The sequence below is a fragment of the Acanthaster planci genome, linkage group LG01 (assembly GCF_054643075.1).
Source record: "Acanthaster planci isolate LZ-2023a linkage group LG01, COTS_SCS, whole genome shotgun sequence".
Taxonomy (NCBI): domain Eukaryota; kingdom Metazoa; phylum Echinodermata; class Asteroidea; order Valvatida; family Acanthasteridae; genus Acanthaster; species Acanthaster planci.
The window spans coordinates 9,846,480-9,863,871 of NC_141777.1; the positions used below are offsets into that span (position 1 = coordinate 9,846,480).

Here is a 17,392-nt window from a genome sequence, read left to right on the forward strand (position 1 = left end):
TCCAAGATCCAACTACTAAAGCCCCTCCTTCACCCAGCCTGAACACAAGATTTACTCCGTAGAACATAGAATGTGACACGGTCTCTTTTCTGCAACTGAATGTGTATGTACCAATGCACATGTAATTTTGTAAAAAGTGTGTGTACCAGTGCACTGTACACAAATACATGTACATGTACAAGTGTGTACCGTTTACACCCATACTTGTTTTGCAGTTGGATGGGGACAGAAAATGCTGTGGATGTTTGCCCCCATAACTCAGTTCTGAATTTCCCAACCAAAGAAATTGGTCCCTTTACCAAGACAAAGCCTACCCATATGCATGTACATGTAGTAAAATGTCTACCGGTATGTTATGTCTGAATACCAGTACACCTGCCCAATCAGGACTCCAACAACCTATACAGGTACGCTGTAGATGTACCATGGTTGTGCACACCTACAACTACAAGGTCTGTGACAGTGATTGAGTGGTTGAAAGATCTCATCCTCCTGACCCTCCCCTCTCCAGAGAAAAACAATGGTACATGTATATGGTACAAAGGCAGGGCCTAAAAAGGGCCCTGCAAATGTACATAATGTACCTGTACAAATGCACACCGGTTCAGGTGCAGCACTTGTAAGCTGACAAATATCTGAAGAATGTTAAGCCTGACAATGTACACCACAGTAGGTATGGTATCTGAAACTCACCTTAACACATTCAAAGAATGTAAATTAAAGTATTACTACCGGTAGCCCACCAGGCAAGCTGCTGTACAATGATCAAATCTGGATGCTACAGAGCAACACCATACCACAGGTCAATGCCAAGTCTCACAGCGAGATGATTTCTGCTCTTTTATCAAACTCAGTCTTCTCACAGGATAAGTACATCCACAAGTAATATAGTGCGCTACATTAGTACACGTGTACGCTGTGTTGTTTTGTCAGCAATATGTGAATTTCAAACCACCGCATAACCCACTGACCAGTTCAAACCTGTTGTTGCAGATACAGCACCCGATGTGTCCAGTGACAATCCCAAAACATCATACGGACTTCATGGTTACTCCTACGCACACAATAAACAACACTTACGTGTGCACAGGGAACTTCACTATTAATGCTGACGTCATTGTCCCTATTGTGACATCTTCTTTCTCCAACATCACAACCCCAACGGATTTAAGGGTTTCAATTTGAAATGTCACCAAATGCCAGGTATTATTTCTTTCCCAAACATCGTGGGTGGATTGTTGCTTTGCTATTTACTTTTTGACATGTAGTTCTCCTTCTTCACGCATACATGTACATGTAATAGCCTCTTGATCAAAGCAAGCTGTTGAGGTGATCTTTTTGACACAATGAAAATGAAAGTTTTAAAGGAATTTCAATCTGAACAAAGCAGGACTCTTGATTCCTTTCAGCCAGCAAACATGTAGGCTTACATGATACAATGTAGAATGTCATTTGACATGTATGTGTAATTTATTCAGCACAGCCTCTGGACCAGAGGGAGCTGTTGAGGTAATCTTTTTCGCACAATGAAAATGAAAGTTTCAAACAAATTTCATTCTGAACAAAACTGGATTCCTTCAACCAGCAACCATGTGGCCTACATGACAGAATTCAGCATAGATGTACACATGTATATTTACATCTGGACAAAAACAAAAGCAAAATACCTGAACAAGATATAGGTATTTGTAATACAACGACAGTAAACAAATATTAACACGAACCAACCATGGGGGAATTTTCCTTCCTCCATGAACCAAGTACTGGTACATGTACATGTAAATATACATGCTAGTACATGTAAATGTACATGCTAGTACATGTAAATATACATGCTAGTACATGTAAATGCACATGCTAGTACATGTAAATATACATGCTAGTACATGTAAATGTACATGCTAGTACATGTATTAGGTATAACAAGGAAAAAACAAAAAAGTTATTTTCTTTTTTTACACAAAGCAGGACTTTTTTTGGCCATTTTTCTTAAAATTCTTGAAATTTCAATTGGTGGCATTTCCACTGTCGGAAGACATAAAAAAGTAGGACAAGAGAATTGAATTATTTCAGTCATTTCTTTAACATTTGTTGAACTACTTACAAGAATTCAAACAAAACTTCGTCCAAGAAATTTGGATGCAACCATTTCAAGATGTGTTTGGAGATAGAAAGGTCAACAGTATAATGTGCAAAGCAACACCCAGAGTCTAAAGATAGAAGATTCAATATTTCACTCCAGGATAAATCTGTTGGTACTTTTACTTTTTCAACCTCTTTTTTCCTGAGTTTAAAATAAAAAAAACAAACTTGTGACTGCGAGTGTAACTATTTTTTAATTTGCAATTAAAACCAAAATACAGCAGCAATGCTGCTTTCAAGGAACTGGAACATGTATGTACATGTATTAGTTTTTTTGAACCCCACATTTAGGGCAAGTTCCATAATGACTAAAGTTACTTTTGTGATGTACAAGTATTTCCTTATTCAATGCATGTTGCCACTTCCTACTGAGACTGACTGACGCATACTGTATTTTCACTTTTCATAATAGGCTTCTGACGCTGTGTAGAACTGCATTTCAGTGTGGGAAAACCTCCATCGATAGGGTGTTAACAAAAAAAATCATCCAAAGTCAAGCTACTCCTTTCAGCAGTGCACATCTGCAATACTGCCGTATGTGCACCATTTCTGTATTCTACCGTACATGCATAAATGCAGAGGTAGTGTGTATATGTTCGGTACGACCAGGTACATGTACAGAAGTCAATTTGCATGCAGTTTGGTAGTTAAAAATAAATCAAAAACCAATAAGAAAACCAAAATAGATAGAAAGAATATAATGCTTACATTATACATACACCAAAACAGACCTAAGATCCAGACAGGACTGGTGGAAGAATAAATTTGAACCATTTTTCACTTTTTCTCAGTTGCATCCACCAAATTACATGTACATATAGGCGTACATGTAGTTATAATGACACAGAACTGGACACTTCATGTACATCATGCCAAACTCTTGCTCACTGCACTTTTTAGATATAGATCTGTTTTGTTGGAAGACAGTATGATGATACATACATCAAGACAACCACACCCAATGATACACATCACATTTCCTACTTACATAGAACTCCAATCGTTGAGAGCATGTGCATAACCAGTGTACATACAAGGGAGCTAAAAAAATTCTTTTCCACAACTAGCTGGAACCAGATGAGCAATTTACGCATGTACGACCCCTCTATCCATGGTACAAACATGTACCAGTATACTTCTTGTACGACGTTACTGTATGTACACTTGCTAATACTCACACTCCATGTGCAGTACATTTTGTTGTGTGCCTGATGATATACATGTACGGCAATCAAGCGACAAAGAGTTTCGGTTGAGCCACACAGCACACACCAGCCTATAACCCAGCCACACAGCAACACATGGTCCGTGGCAGACCGTCACACGAATCCCTCAGCCACATTGATAAACCCACCTTTTGTGCCAGGCCACTCCGGGACCCACAGAGCAACACAATGCCACCAGAACAACCTCCTCAGTCCCTTGTGCTACCAGAAGTCATCCGGTGTTCCTATGTACACCAACCCTCACCAATGAAGGGCAGCTCTACAACTACTGTACCCCCTCCAGGACTACACAAGTATACATGTGAGAGAATGGATAAAGAAAAAAAAAAAGAGCAGGGGGGGCCGAGAGGAGAAAAAAAACCTGCGATGACTCCCTCTTAGTGAATGGGTGGGAAAACTTTGCAGCTCGTGCCCGGTTTCCGTTACCAATCATGAGTTGGTTGTGTGTGCCAGCGTGTGAGTGCAGCAGGGCAGGGGGTGCGTGAAGTATTAGTAATGCTTGTCTGGCTGTTTGTGAGGCACACGTTCTGTGAGTCATAGCCATGATGTGATTCATAGAAACAGTGTCACCAGAAAAGTTGAAAGTTGTGTACATGCACAGGTATAATTGTGTGTACACTGGACATAAATGTTACTGCCTACATGCACTTGCAATTTTCAGGCTTTGTGTTACCAGTCCATAGATTTGTTCTATTGTCCTCAAAATACATGTAGATTATAAGTATAATGCCCTACACATACGTACTTCATACATGTACTATACATGTGTACCCCAGTATGCATTGTACAATGTACATGTAGACATCTGCAAAATCAATACATGTTCTAGAAGTATAAAACACACTTGTGTCAAGTTGTGTTTGCTTCCATGCAAATGTCATCCTGGGTTTCAGATTTTGGTTTGGACAGACAATGACCATGTTGAGCAATGTTGTGATACCACTGGTATTGGAAACAACTATTATGAACAGATTTAGCAAGGCCCCGTCTTTACAATACTGTACATAGTATTTACATGTGCCACACTTGCTAACTTCTATTACTTTTTATTCTACATTATACCCCAAAAGGGCAGGCTGCATAGGCATCAGTCTGTTACCATCTAGCTTTACGGAGTACCTCATACTTGCAAAGTCAAAATTTCAAATGAATTCTACATGATAGAGGCACACTTCCAATAAAGAAACAGCATTAGAAATTAGAATGTAGGTCCTACCAGAAGCTTCCTAGGTACCACCATATGATAATATTGTGGAAATCCTTCCAATGTCAGTCTCTTACCCACGGAATTACGGTGCATGTACCCCATTCATGAAATTTGTAGAATACATATGTATATTTTTCTCATTTTCACCCATCCAATGTTATGTTACCTATTGAATGTCAACTTAAGTGTGTAACAATCAATGGCTTACACTGTACCGGTACATGTAAATAAACAAAAAATATAAAAATAAAGTGACAGGAAAAGTACCGGTACAGTACTTACATGTACTTTCCTACATGTACATTCTCCCAAGATTTCCAAGACTTACGCATCAGTACACGAAAAACACTTATAAAAAAGTTTTGTAGGACACAGATCATCTATGCCAAGTGATGTACAGTGTCCAAGTTTACATGTACAGTACACGTATGTGTACACGTACATGTACATGTAAATGTACACACACGTACATGTATGTATAATGCCCAACATCTGCTTAATAGTGAACAACAGTACATGTATGTATGTACACTGGGTGGAATCTGAGCTCAGAATGGACTTTAGTCAACTACTGTTTGGGGAACAAGCAGTGTACACACTTTTTGTGTGACTGAAGGGAATGAGTGGCAATACACGTACATGTATACAGGACCTATTGGCCTGCACAACAGGTACAAGTGTGAGCACACTGACATACGGTATCTTACCATTACATGTTCATACACGTACACGTACTGCACACTTGTTGGGTACATGTACAACTCAGCAAAATTTCAGTCAGTTGAGTAAGTGGTAGTCTGGTGTGGGTCCAATATTGGAAAGTCACTAAGCGTGTGAAAAGGAACCCAGCTTTATGGTGTATGATGAAGTTATCCAAACCTCCAAGTCCTTGCACATTGAGAACCACAAACGTTTTCAGCACTGGTCTCTACAAAGGCAACAAAATGTGTTTAAAGTTACCAGTAGCATGCAGGCATGCATGTAAAATTTAAAAATAAACATGTACATGTACGCTGTACTTGACACAGTATTCCTGAAACATTCAGACGAACTAAAAATTTTAATTGAATATAAAAACAAATTTATGTAACCCACGTTTTTTAACAAGCATGATATTAAATATGCATATGGACATACTACATATTTTGCGTTTTATGTGCCAATGTACAGTTGTGCAACTTGTGTCAAGTTGTTTGTTACTGCCACCAATAAAGTTTGTACCAACTTTTCACCAACAAAAAAAAATAACAAACAGTTCCATGATGCAAAATACCCACTACCACACCTCATCTGATTACACATGTACATGTACAAAGGCAATGGGCTCATTTTTGCTGTCAACAATTTTATTGGGTAGATTCCTACCAGCCACTGGAATACCACCAAGTGTACCGGTACGGTATGTATGAATTACCCTTAAGAGATACATGTACATAAACAGTGTGGTGTTTGCACAGATTTACATGTATGTATACACACAGTCCACAAGTCTAGCATGAATAGAATTAAGGAACAGCTTCCAAGCCTACCATTGTACATTACATCATAGGGTATTGTTAGTTAAATTGGTGGAAATTCCTGAAGTCATAGATCACCAAGCACAGAATGTGAGGCTGCTTTGTGCATGTACATGTGTGGTAAATAGAGTCTGTAAAGGATACTGGTATAACTGTACAATCGCTGTAAAAGGGCTATCGCTTTCCCTCAGTGATTTTAACTTCATTTCATTTTTAGTGCCTTGGAAACAAAAATACCCCTTGAACTTGTTGCCATGGTGTGAATATTGGTACTTTTTGTATGTGTGTTTTTACACCCACTCATACCGGTTATACATGTGATATAAAGTTGTTGGGCAACACACGTCAAAATAATAGGCACTGTAGGGACCAAAATCACTATGGAGACACATTTTTTTTCCCCAAAATTCCGTCTCAACATTTCTGAAAGAAATGGTCCCTTTAATGCAGTGATTAGGTCGGCCCACATCCCCTACATGTACTACCCTCACTATAAACATGTAAAACACATGTAAGTACCATAAAAAAGTCATGACAGTTTTGTCAACAAGTTTTATGGCATTATCTTAGGTACATGTAATCTACAGTGTATACATGTACGTGTGTTTTGCAGTGATACAATTGACATGCTCCAAAGTCTAATACTACATGTACTGTACAAGTAATAGCAGTAAGCTACATGTACATGTACATGTATAAAAACTTGATGAAAGTAGACACACACTGCTCCGGTACATATCCATCTGAGTGCATCCCTACACGTAACTGCTGTACACATGTACATGTACATGTGGTATTATAAACAAGTACACATATTTGAACGATTTTAAGTGTAATCCTGACTCTGTACTGGTTCCTTGGGACTTCTCTGCTAGATCCCACACAATCCCTTAACTGTTTGTGAGTTACAATTGTGAGATAACCTGCTTGCCAGACCCAACAGAATGCACCTGTGCCTTTTTTTTTCTGTAGGTCAGACAGGTCCAATAGAATGTGACACATGCCAACTGTACAGTTACTGGCTAGGAAACCAGCAGCATCCAGCTATTAGGTCTATTGATACAGTCATAAATAAATCAAACAGACTTCAACAGGAGCAAGTCTAAGAAATTTTACTCCTCAATGGTGAGGATTTTCTAAAAGCACCCCCACAACCACAAATTTTGTTTTGCTATGGGGGAAAATGGCATGTGGCCTCACCACATGACCAAAATTATTAGATAAGTGTACACAGTGTCCTTATTTCCATGCTAGACTTTGTAAAGTGGTCAACCTCTATAGAAAACAGCTTTGGGCCAATTTTCAGACTTCCTACATGTTAGAGTTGGCCAACATTTTCTCGATTCTGCAGGAAAAGGACAAAATTGACAACATTCCTTTTGAAGCAAACATTCAGTGCATGATTCATTGAAATGTACACCGTACGTGTCGTTAGACAACTTCTGCATGGAACACTCTCTACTTGTGGCACGTTTTGTGAAAAAAAATGTGGGTTTTGTTTTCAGTTAGAATCTTACTCACAATGCCAGAATGTGGTAGCCAGATGCACAGGCATCAGCGACAGTATGTCACCAGGACGAAAAAAGTCAATTTGGGACAGAGAAATACAGATTTCTCAGCCATCTCAAGTAGTTTCCTATTTAAGAGTGACATATTAAAGACAACACTGAACATGTTTTCGCTGTACTCTCTGTTCATGTGACCACATTGATAAAGCCAAACATTTTTTGTTTTTTGAGCAGTTTTCACTGAGCAAGTTGTGTTTATTCTCTCTCTCACAATCTTACCTGAGCCTGATTTTCTCCAATATCAAAGCAATGCCACACTCTCAAAAGGGTTTATCTTGCTGCTTTTTTGACCTGATAGCATCACATTACTGGCATAAGAGACAGCAAACGAGTGATGCCCTTCAGGTCTTTCTGCACTCATCAATGGCTTGTCCACCCCTTCCAAGCTGAATGATGTTCCTGCAGGAGATTGTCAGCTAGCGGTATACCAAGTGAGATCGAGATCATCACCAGCAAGGGCCAGTTGAATTAATTTTTCATTAGCTTTACCGGTACACTGCTGCCAGCTAAGATTTTTAATATTTTTTTGGTTTTTTCTGCAAGTGTGCCTCTTGTCAGAGTGCACTTTTTCAGATGAATTTTTCACTAAATTCATGGTCCTATTGACCTGCATTTAAATTTGTGGAGAAACTATTTGTTAGATTTCAAGCACAAAACACCACATTAATGCTCCCAACTATAAAAAATGACAACACCTTCTATATTAGCACACTTGATCCATGTAATTTGTTGTGTAAAAGGCAGGATCATCATAAAACAGGTAACAGTTCTGTTGTTTAGACTATTGTAATTTTCAGTCATTCTGTTCCTGGTTTGCAAATGTCAGACTTCGGCCCCCTCAGTGCACTTTGGATGTGAAAAAAAAATGGAGTTATAAAATACAAATTCTCCATCTCATCTTTTTTCAATCTGAGTGACAGGCCTACATGTATAAACCTATTTCACTTTAGTCTCTCTTACACCAGCACCTGTACACGTACGTGTGCATACATGAGCTACAAGTACATGTACGGTATATGAAAAATACACGTACCTACTGTGCATATGAGTCAAATACAGGGGCACCTGTAGCTCTCCATGTGGCCAAAATAAACAAAAGTTCTGTTTCCCATGACATGGTACATGTACATGTATCTGAAAATAAGGTGGGTAGATCTATACATAGGGTACTGAGCTTAACATACACGTAGTACTGAGCTTGCCCAAAATGAACTGTGAATTAAAACTGGTCGGACAATGTCAGCGACTTGAATTCGCTTTTACATCGACAATGTTGATCCGACAAGTCAAGGTGATGTCAACACTAGATCGTATGATAAAGTTGAACGTCCCAATTAAAAACAGAGTACTTCTGATGAACTTCAGGAAGATAGCAGATGGTCATATTTATGGCCGCGGTCATTTGCATTTGCCAAGAATGACATCTACACGTTTATGTACCATACATGCACATGTAACTTACACATATACATGTAGTTCACCCGTCTATTCTTCGTTCTTGTGCTTTAGAACCCTAAGGTCAAGAAACTCTGGGGGGGGAGTTAGGAACTGGAGCCCCATTATGACATGATCAAAACATTAGATTTGTTTGCCGAAGCTTTTTTGTTTTACCCTGAACATTCTCACAGTGGGCTTGAACACCCAAAATGGCAATTTTTTTATAAATGCGAAGAGAAGCTGCCACGTTGGTCACGATATGGTTAAACAACCATTTTAAATCGAGGCAATGTGACTGATATTTAAAAATTGGCAAGAGAGGTTGAGGGATATTTCTTTCGACTGAATGAACAGTACCGGTACTTTAAATGGTACTAGTTACATGGATTTAAACAAGTCCATGGAACCACTTTTGTACCACATTCAAACTTTAAATTTGCATTTCCCTGGAAAAAAAAATGAGTAACACCATTCAGATAGGGTTCATGCAGATAGGGAAATGTTCAGTAAACATACCTGTACATGTACATGTATTTTATTTAAATTAATTAATTTTTTTCCCTAGGCCATCCAATACACACCACTTGTGGCAGCACGGAACCACTGGTTGCAGTGACACCAATGCCCTCCAACAATGTTGATTCTAGTATTAAAGGGATTTGTTTCATTGAAGCATCAGGTCCTAGCCAGGGGAAGTTGTCAGCTGTAGGTTTATATGACTATTCAAGCAAATAGGTATTGACACTTACATCAGTACATGAAAACCATTACAGCCTACATGTAATTACCAGTAAAAGTACATGTGTACACAATATGTACATCCGTATGTACAAATTCATGCAATGAGCGTGAGTGATTTCATTCCAAATTTTGTACATGTACAAGTATAGCAAATATGTTTGTAGAGCAAAAGTTGATTTTGTGTCGCAATCAATTAGTTATGGACAGAAAACACAAAATAAATGATTAAAGTAAAAACTGGGGGGGAGTCAGAATATTTGCCATCGACTGTGTATCTGCGGCACAGTGCGACGGCAGGAACCAATCTCATGCACACTGCACATGATTTCTCCACAGCGAAAACTTTCCAAGTTGCATGTGCAATACGGGGAATTCACAATATTGTGCCACCAAGAATTTGCAACACGCTGGCCAACCATTATGCGCAAAATTTGTCAACGATTTCCAAATGCGCATTGGGTCAACAAATTTCGCGCATTGTGATTGGCCAACGCATTGCAAGCTCTTGGTGGTGCACTATTGTGAAACGGTCGTATTGTATAGCCTGTCTACATACATGTTTTGTACGTGTGGTCCCTGTGATGCAGCAATTGGGTCATGGGATTTTCATCCTCTTTGACCTAATTTACCAATAATTGTTCGGGTGACTACAAGTTTGTCAAAAATCTCCAAAGATTTTTTTATTCATTTTTTTGATTAGAAATCTCAGTCGGAAATTGTATTACAAATTGCACGCAGCAAATGTGATGTAATTTTGAGAATGGATCACAGAATTACCTAAAACCATTAAAAAATGTGATGCAATACAGATGAAATGATTCAATGCCATAAACAATTTACATGTAGGCTAACATGTACATGACATACATGTAATGTGCAATGTGTGGAATCTGCTTGGGCAACTACATACACATGTACATGTATACAATGTAACTTGTGTGTACATGTTAAAGCACACAACAACACACACATGTGACCAGTACAGTATACTCACTACACAGGTACCATGGGGAAGTACATGTGTATACATGTACACATAAACTTTGAAGTACATGTATGTGCAACTTCTACATGTAATTGTGTACAGTCCCTTTGTGGGTGTTGTTTCACTTATTGATACGGGTACAACCCCACTGTACAGGAGAATGCCACATCAGACCATCAATTTCAGGTGGCAAACATTTTAGGCGGAGTTCAGCAACGGAATGTACATGTACATGTATGTACCCTACTACTCCCAACTCAACTTGTACTCAAGTCAACTCACGCTCATCTTTGTACGTGTATCAGGTAGCAAAGTGATTGTTTTATTTGAGATACTGAAAAATGTTTTAAAAGCATGCATGTTTTTCATTGCATTTTCATTTTGCATTATTTAGGGCGTATGATTAGTCAATCAGTTTTCAAATCAAAAGCATAAAATTAATTCCCCTTTCTGCAATGGACAAACAGAACAACATGTACCGTATATGTAAATGTAGGCGATTTCAGTTAGGTTTGCAGCTGTGAAATTTATCAAGCTTCCCCAAATTTTGAAAACATTCCCCCAAAAGTGTTTCTGAAATGAACAAGATAGCCCTTGTATCACACATTGTTTCCTTACCTGCGGCCAGGAAAAGGCTTGAATCAAGCTGTCATGAATCTGCATGATCTTAATGTTTATTCAGCAGGCAAGATGTTACATGTACATGGACAAAGTTGTGAAATTGTCAACTTGATCATGCAAAAACTGAATGAAACAGCCTGACGTTTTATGTACATGTATTATGTAAAATGAAGTAAACTTAAGGTTAAAATCATCAATGAAAATTGATTAAAAAGAATACATGTAAAATGAGCTTAGCCGGTCTTAAATGTACACTTAAGGTATGTAAGACCGGCTCAAGAGAATGGATGCAATGCGGCCTGGGCATTATCAGTATTCAATCTCCTGAGCCAGTCTTAAAAGTTACCGGTAGTTTAAAACCGGCCGAGCACATAATCATTTATTCCCATTCATAAATACCTTTTTTAGTCAGACAGTCAAGAGAAGTCAATACATGTATATTGTATAATGGATTTCCAACAATGTTGTTCTAGAATTTTACTTTCAATTTCCCGAACACTCCCGTCCTTTTTATGGTACTGGTACATGTATATTCCTTATATGGACTTGGCAAGCCGTCTACAGACTCTTGACAAATCAGAATAGATTAAACTGTCTTTATCCAGGTGCCAGTGTGAGATTTCTGCAGTGGGCATTATCACTTCTCAGCGAACATTATGAAATGTGAATACATGGTCAAGTTGCAAGTTGTTGAATAGGGAGACTGTCTGAGGTATTTATGAATATTCCATAAACCCAATGATTAAACTAAAATGCTTGTTTACACTACTCTAAAGTATCCACAGAGACGAAAATAAATGACAAAATTGTGTAACTGTTTGTGTAACGTGCATGTACATGTACATGTAACCATCCAGCTCCTGATTCTTCAATAAAATGTGAAGTTTGGAACAATTCTGCTTTTGCAAAGTCACAGTTACTGGTACATGCAGCAGGAATAAAGTTCCAACTGACTTCAGAGCCCAGTAACTTAAGCTATCTGTAGTTACCCAAAGTCCCAAGATGAATGTACTGGGCCGAGTTAACTCTGGCAATGGCTTGACCTGGGTATCAGTTGACTTGGATGCAGAGTTGACCAGGGTGTCAATTTGGGGTATGAGTTGACCCGAGGGTATGAGTTGTCCTGGGTACAGAGTTGACATTAAGAAACCCCATTCTCTGTGTCATAGGTATACATTTGTGGTTGACCTGAGTTACTCAAGGTTTCTCAACACAGGCCAGCAAAAAGGTAAGTTTTTCTGCCATCCCCATCATTTTTTATTTGAATAGGAAATTATCCCACACTTCGTCCTTCTACACTTGGATGTCCTTTTACACTGGGATACACAGCATTGGCACACTACCACTGTGATCTGACAAGTTGCAATGTCCAGCCAGTAACTGCAAGATTGCCTGATTGCTGATGTACTGCTTACTGAATTGTAGCACGTGCACAAGCAGCACAATCCCAGGCTCTTTGTGGTAGTCTTGTGACCACACTGTAAATCTGACCTCGTAACCTGATCATGATCCCTAGCCCAGATGCAGTTCATGCTTTTTGTGGGACAACACATGCTCATAATACAAAACAAAACAGCAAGAATGTATGATAAAATCATGAAAAACCTTGATGCAAGAGGAACATAAAAATTATGAAAACAATAATTTGGCTAAAAACTGTCAACAAAAAAGGAAAAAATGGGTGCATTTTGCCGGTCCACCCACTCCTGCAATGTAGTTGTGGGGACATACAATCGATATTTCAACAATTTTGTGGGGGCCGAAAATACTCATTTCAAATTTCCCTAACAAAAGAACTTGTCTCCTGAACGTGGTGAATGCCCGAGAACACGGACCAGATGTCAATACTTACAGTTTTGTAATATTTTGATTTCCAATCAAAGTCACAGTTCGCCACTAGGCCTATGTTGCACCTACAATTTCAAAAGTAAAACTGATGTAGGGCCTACATACAATAGCCACATTAAAGACAATGGGAAATGATTAGAGAATCATTTTGTAACTGATCTAACAGTGTGTGACTTAAAATGTACATATTTCAAGTTTCAACATGTTCAATAGCATGGCTATGCCCTAGCCCAGTGGACATCGTCTACATTGCATTGTGACCAAAGATTGTATAGCAAGTAAGTAAGTTCACCCCGAATACGTGTAAAATGTTGAAATCGCATTGGCACCATTTGGGTAAGAATACGCTATGTTAATGCAACAGGTGCAGGCACCACGACAGGCAAATATGCCTGCGCCTGTGCATTCACGTTCACACTCGAATGGCACCCATGGCGATAACACTACGTGGTACCGGCACAATACGATCTTTGATTGTGACTAACAGTGTATTGTGGGTGGTCCTGTTTTCATGTCCTTACCTTCTGCATTACGCAGTATGATGTACACAACTTCAAGTGATGTAAATAGCTTCAGACTTACTGAAGATCTTCTCTTATCCCCGTTGACCGAGAAATGTGAAGGCTTTAGCAGTAAGTTACTCTTGTAAATATACAGAGTTTATGTATTTAGAGCAAGTTTACAAGATGGAAAAGCATTCTACATTGAGGGCAATTAATATTCATTACAGTGTTTAAGATAACAATGTTTCAAAATCACTGCTCATGTACATGTATGACTGAAGTCACGTGACTCCACTGACAACTGAGCATGCAGGAGAGGTACAGACACTTCGAAAAGACAAATGTATTCCTAAATATCATTTTCTCACTATCTGGGAAATAGTTTTGCCCTCACATTATGATTTGGAGGGATGAGTTGGCATGTTGCAAAAGCTTATTTTTTTCCATGAAAATTATCAGTTCCTGCATGCATATTAAACATCAAAATTAATACATTTTATGTTTTTTAGAAAGGTAATTCAATGTAAGTTTTTTCTTTCAATCCATTCTTTCAACAAATATTAAGGTAAAAGTGACTGTGTGGGGTTTTTACAATTAAGGCCTGCAAAATAAAAAATACACTAATATGAATCGATATTTTCACAAAAATAGATTACAATAAATATTCATTAGGCCTTAGATATTACAACCAACATGCGACATCCAACAGCAAAATACCACTACATGTTACTTTCTCATCTTGCAGAACATGTGCACAAGCCCGTGCTGTGGTCTAGGGCATGTGCCTACAGGAATTATTCACCATCAATGCTTACAAAAGCATTTTGGTGTGATGTTGACATGAATGAACCAAAGAAGCCTTGTGTGATTTCTCCACCTCAACTTGATCTAAGTCATGCTCTTGCACCAGAACACAACATCGCTTCGGAGTACCACCACCACCGATGATGATGATAGCGACTCAGATATTGATGACAGGGATAAGTGCTGTGTCTTCCACTGATTTTGACCAACTGAACTTGCAATCTCCATCTACATGTATTTAACACCATGGGGCCAGTGTGTGTTTGAAAACTGCTTGCATTGGACACATATTAAGTACTGAATTGCAGCCTTACCCCTCTCCTGACAAGGGATACATTTTATAGTCAGACTCACACCTTGTCACAGTCTCTGAAGCTTCCAACCCACAGAGGAGTAAATTTTATCAAAGCAGATTTCTTTTTTCAGGAGATTTCCCGGGGGGAAAATATAAGCCATTTGTTTGTTTGTTTTTCAAGTTAAAGAAAAAGTCTTATTCCGTCAAAAACCAGTCTCTGGTGGATAACTATTTTTAACTTAAGACAACATCCAACCTGAGCCAGGCTAGTACTAGTAGTTTGTTATGCACAAAAGTGTCAACTTCACAATCACAGTAAAGTGATGTCTGTGTGTGGAACTCTTGCCAAAAATTCGACACGTTTGGTACACCAGGCAAGACAACATGTTGCTATTGTTGGCCTTTCATTCTTAATCTTAGTTACCGGTATACATGTATGTAGCCCATAACAGTCTTAGCAAGTTCAATAGCAGCTATCACTTATTCGGAATTCCATGAACTGATGAAGGTCAGGCTAACGTTTAACCTTTACTGGCAATTACACGTAGGCCTAGGCATACAGTACATGTACTGTACGTGTACACTAATGTACGACTACGACTTACGCGAGTACGCTACTGCTCACCTTGTTGGATCCGTCCTGCAAGCCGATGTCACTTCTTTAGGACATAGGTCAGATCTGAGTCATTTGCAATACAGAGGGATCTCTGTCAGTTTTCATGCATGTCACAGGGATATCGTCGACGTTTGCATCGCAAGCACTAGCCCCCTGACGGTATTCTTTCTGCTAGCTTTTCGGTCCTACTTCGTCGCGTCCGTCACGCATGTCTTCGTCTTCGCGTTGTTGCTCGTTTGGCTACAGTGCAAATGATGTGACGTGCATCGACGCGACCCGGTCGTACATTTTGTACACGAGTCTTGCTTACACAATACACGGCCACTTCAGGGCTATGACTTTAATATCGCCTTGCAAAAGCTACAGTGAACAGCTTCAGCCATAAACAATAATCTCTGATGTGGCTGTAGCATTAGAGTAGTTCCCAGTCCCTCTGCCACAGTTTTAAAACTTCACATTGTGGTCAATAAAGTCCATTACGAAATCTTCTTTACCACTACCTCATTAACTAAAGGGAACAAGACTAATTCTTATTTGAGAGGAGTACAACTTGATATTGATGCAGTTAATGCATTTCTCGCAACCAGAGCTTGTTTATGACGAATGCAAGTGTTACATGTATCATGTTATCGAGTAGTGAGAAAGGTCAAACATTTATGTAAATAGTTTTTTAGAGATAATGTTTAATCTTGCATCAAAGATAGGTGAAAATGCTCTAGGAGTCTAGGTGAGTTGCATAAGCAAGAGTTACTGACTTTCATTCGTCTGGGATTACACAGTTATATTTTTTAAATAAAACGATTGTTATCTTACCATGTCAGACACACCTAAGCAACGCATTCTGCTTAGCACGAGGGCAAAATATCATGCAAAACCAACAGAAGTTTATTATGTTTCCTTTTTACATGTATGTCGCAGTTTTGTCGTAGTTTAGTCAATAAATTTCAAAAGATTTTCTATGAGAAAAAATCCATCCGAAATACATTGACGTTTTAGTTGTGATAGTGCACAGTCAATGTAAAATGAGCATACCCTTGCCCATTGGCAAATACGTTTATATTTCGAATTGCTGACACAAGATAATCGAAACTATGCATAACTTAACCGGCTAGATTGATATGACGCAGGTTTGTAGTGTAATTTAGGCGTCTTTTCAAAGACACAGATTACACAAAGCAAACTTGAATCCTTTCTTTGGGCTCATAATAGTACAGTTGATTCTATAGATCTCTTTTCATTTCCAACCGACCCTTGTTTTTGGCTCCTGAACTGAGAAAAAAAATTATGCCGCCGACCCGTCTGGAATTTCCTACCAAAAAGGCAAAAAGACATACATAAAAAATAATAATCTTAAGAGCTTCCGGGGATTAGCAGGTAATTTTCCCCGACCGACGGATCCTCTACCTCCAGATTAAAAATGATGAGAACCATACAGTCAACAACGGACGCCCCAATTAAACTTCTCCGTTGCACTCTCAATAAGCCTCCACCCAAGAAAAAGGGGCTATTTGCGGTATTATGTTAAAGGACATTTTCTAAGTCTCGAGTGTCATCAGTTAGAAATAATAGTAATAAGATAATAATAATAGGGTAAAGCTGTTTTTATCTGCACTTTTGATGGAATTTTATCCTTCTGTTAAAAAAAAAAGACAATTCTGAATTTATTTTAACTCTACAATTTTGCCAAGATAGGCCTAAAGCTCCATTTTTATTCATACTCGGGGTTTAAATTTTCGCATGTAAATGTTTCAATCAAAGAAATTACCCGCTCAGCTGACTTCGTTCTCAACGCCCCTTTAATTTCGGGAGGCTCAAAAATGGGGTTGGCCGATGGCCATAATATCAAGTAGTGTAACTATGTGACGGGGACGGTGGGACGGGG

At 38.8% G+C, this 17,392-nt stretch overlaps 1 protein-coding gene and 1 long non-coding RNA gene across 5 annotated transcripts in view; one reads left to right on the forward strand and one right to left on the reverse strand.

Annotated features, from left to right (window-relative positions):
- LOC147800314 (uncharacterized) overlaps positions 1 to 15,798 on the reverse strand; it is a 30,229-nt gene extending 14,431 nt beyond the window's left edge. Inside the window, exon 1 of one of the 4 annotated variants that reach the window (XM_087135150.1) lies at positions 15,520 to 15,798. The gene's annotated coding sequence lies outside the window, so the exon portion shown is untranslated. Of the gene's footprint in view, positions 1 to 693; positions 1,022 to 3,320; positions 3,343 to 3,496; positions 3,851 to 15,519 lie in introns of those variants that run through there. The other 3 variants (XM_087135158.1, XM_087135142.1, XM_087135163.1) reach the window with 3 other exon arrangements.
- Positions 12,869 to 15,762, forward strand: LOC147800315 (uncharacterized). Its single transcript, XR_015424959.1, has 2 exons — positions 12,869 to 13,924; positions 14,541 to 15,762. It is a non-coding gene; the product is annotated as an uncharacterized LOC147800315 (long non-coding RNA).
- Positions 15,799 to 17,392: the final 1,594 nt, after the last annotated feature.